Genomic DNA, 3299 nt, shown 5'->3' on the forward strand with positions numbered 1-3299 from the left:
TTGGTAAAATTATAATTTAATAATTAAAAAATTATTAAAGGGTATTTTTGAAAAAAAATGATTATTAAATTTTTTGAAAATATAATTTAATTAATAAAAAAATAATTTATTAAAAGATATTTTGGTAAGTAAAATTTAATAATAAAAAATAAAATTTTTGCTAATGGGTATTTTTTTAAAAAATAATTTATTTTTTTTTAGAAAATGAAAAAAGTTAACGTTAGTTAACAAAAAAAGTTTAAAATGGATTTAAGAAGAGATTTTTTAAAAGTTAGAAGGGAGGAGAATGTACATTTATAAAATAGAGGAGAGAGAAGTGTCATTTTAGCATCTTGCAAGAGAGGAGAGTGAAATTTTCTCTATTATATTAAAATCAAAGTTGTTTTTTGTATACCAAAATTAACTATTAAAATCAGTCATTATAAATATATATATAATTTAATTTATTTTTAATGTATATATATTTATATTTTAATATATATTTTATATTAATGACTGACTTTGGTAGTTGATTTTAATGTACATATAATATAATCGTACTAAAATTATGTTAAATAATTTAATGTTAAACAATCATATATATTTCAACTATTATGTGAATAATAACCTTATATATTCAACCGAAAACAACTAGTTACTGGCTTACATACGTGAGGACACGATAATACCGAAAATATTAACTAATATTAGATAAGATTGTATATTAGATAAAAAAAAATTATTATGTGGTTAACTATTTATCTTTTTCAAGAATAACCACTGAATTATTTTAGGCACGGATATTCTTAGAAACCCAAAAAAGGAACCATTCGTAACCCAAAAATATGGAAAATGTTAGGCCTAATGTGTTAATTTTGTGAAGAAATTCGCGTTTTTTGAGTATAGTGGAGTGCTTAATTAAAATATTTTGCAGTTCGACATATATTGAATTTTATGTTGAGTTGTTTACTGATGATAGCATCACTTTTTGAGGGGGACCTTTTCAGTTTAGATTATTTCTTGGTGGATAGAAATTTCTTGATTTATTAGGTAACTGTTGGATTATGTAGCGTTGAATGTGGAAAAATTGGTGGTTATCATAAAAGGACGAATCAAATTTGGACTTTATATAGGTGATAAGCTATCTTATGTGAAACATGTCCGCCAAGGATTTGAAGCCGAATATTTAATTATTTATTCATAGCAAAAAGCTAAGGGTCATTTTCCATTGTGCATTTTTTCTTTTATAACTCTAATCACAATTACTTTATGCCAAACCAATCTTGCACAAAATGTCCACTAGACTGGACAAGGTTGGTCTAGTTGTGTTTCTTAATTGGGCGGTTAACAACAAAAGGACACAAATAAGAAAGGCTAATACGATACTGATTACTTAATAAGTGACACGTGAATGTTTTGAAAAGTGGGGTAGTCATAAATCATTAAAATAAACTTTAGTTTCAACATCTCAGCATCTCGTGCACTTGTGACTTGACACAGAGTTGGTTATCAGGCAAGTTTATGTAAATGAACAAATTTGTCAATGTGATTATTAAGATTAGTATTAGGCCTAGTCCCATTAGAAAATTATGTTATAAATAATAATATGATATAATAGTGTGGATAGGCATGATGTAATTGAAGGTTCTTGACCTTTTTTTTTGCAAACATTTTTGTTCCTCACCGTTAAAAAATACTTTTAAGTTCCTATGTTCTTAAAAGTTGGATGGATCAGTCCATCCGTCCAAATGCCTCCATCAGACTCAACGGAAAAGTCTGACGTGACTCTCGTAATGCTTGTCACGCGTACGCGTCGCCTGGCAGACTTTCCTCTCACGCGTAGGCGTGTGTCATGCATACGCTTCGCCATGAATTCAGCAAATCTTCATTTCTTCATGAATTCTTTACTTTGCATGTTTTTTTTTTTCCATTTCTTTCAAGCCATTATTTCCTTCAAAACTTTAAATCACTCAAACAAACATATCAAGGCATCGAATGGGAGAAAAGTAAATTAAATTTAGCAATTTAATAGCCTAGAAAGCATGTTTTCAATTATTAAGCACACTTAGGAGAAATTCACAAAATCATGTTATTTTAGTGAATAAATGTGAAAAAGTTGATAAAATCCACCAAATTCAATACAATATAAACCATAAAATTGTGATTCATCAACTTTTCCACACTTAAACATTAGCATGTCCTCATGCTAAACTCTTGTAGTTCATCAACTAATATACAAAATGCGTCTACCTACTTGGTTAAAAATGAATCAATCTCCAAGAATATATATGAACAAGTAGGGCTAAGATAGTATGATAATTTATGAATTCCACTAATTCAAATTTCAAAATGAAGTATAAATATACTTGCAAAAAGAAAACTACCCTCACCGGAAGTGTTTGCACTCTAATCTCTATAGTGTTTGAGGGTCGATTCTCTCAATTCTCTACTAATGTTGCTTTCTAAGACTTGCTCTTCTTCTACTAATCAACATATATTCAATGCATGGATACACATATCAAGAGGTCTTTTAAAGGGTTGTAATGGGGTTAGGGCTAAAGTTAATTTACTTTTCTCTCATTCAATGCCTTGATATGTTTGTTTGAGTGATTTAAAGTTTTGAAGGTAAGAATGACTTGAAAGAAATGGAGAAAAAAAACTTGCAAAGTGAAAAATTCATAAAGAAATGAGGATTTGCTGAATTTACGGCGACGCGTACGCGTGAGAAGGAAGTGTGCCAGGCGACGCATACGTATGACAAGCATTACGGGAGTCACGTCAGACTTCTTTGTTAAGTCTGGCGGAGGCATTTGGACGGAGGGACTGATCCGTCCAACTTTTAAGGACGTCAGGGACTTGAAAGTATTTTTCAATGGTCAAGGACGAAAATGTTCGCGGGAAATAAGGACAGAGACCTATTTGTCCTTTACTCTTTTAATTTTTCTCTTGACCTTAATTTTAGAAATTTTTATTTTATTCTCTCTGAATTTCTATCTAATTTTCTCTATTCCTTGATACAATACCGTATCAAATGATATTTTCATTAATAATTCATTAAGAATTTTTCATTTTGAATCTAAAATTAATGGTGATTTAGAGAATTTAAATCACATTTCGGTGTATGAGACTATTCTTATTATTGATGGTGGTAATGGTTATTAGTGGGTTCTTTCTGTTTGAAAATTCTGGAATTTTTTAAAGGTATTAGAGACCTAAAAATTGCAGGAGGTATGCCACGGATAGATTATCTAGCAAAGTTCTACAATGGTATTGGTTATGGAGGTTTCGCAATCCATCGGCAGCTTAGCTTGGGATATCTT

The sequence above is a fragment of the Arachis ipaensis genome, chromosome B10, assembly GCF_000816755.2.
Source record: "Arachis ipaensis cultivar K30076 chromosome B10, Araip1.1, whole genome shotgun sequence".
NCBI lineage: Eukaryota > Viridiplantae > Streptophyta > Magnoliopsida > Fabales > Fabaceae > Arachis > Arachis ipaensis.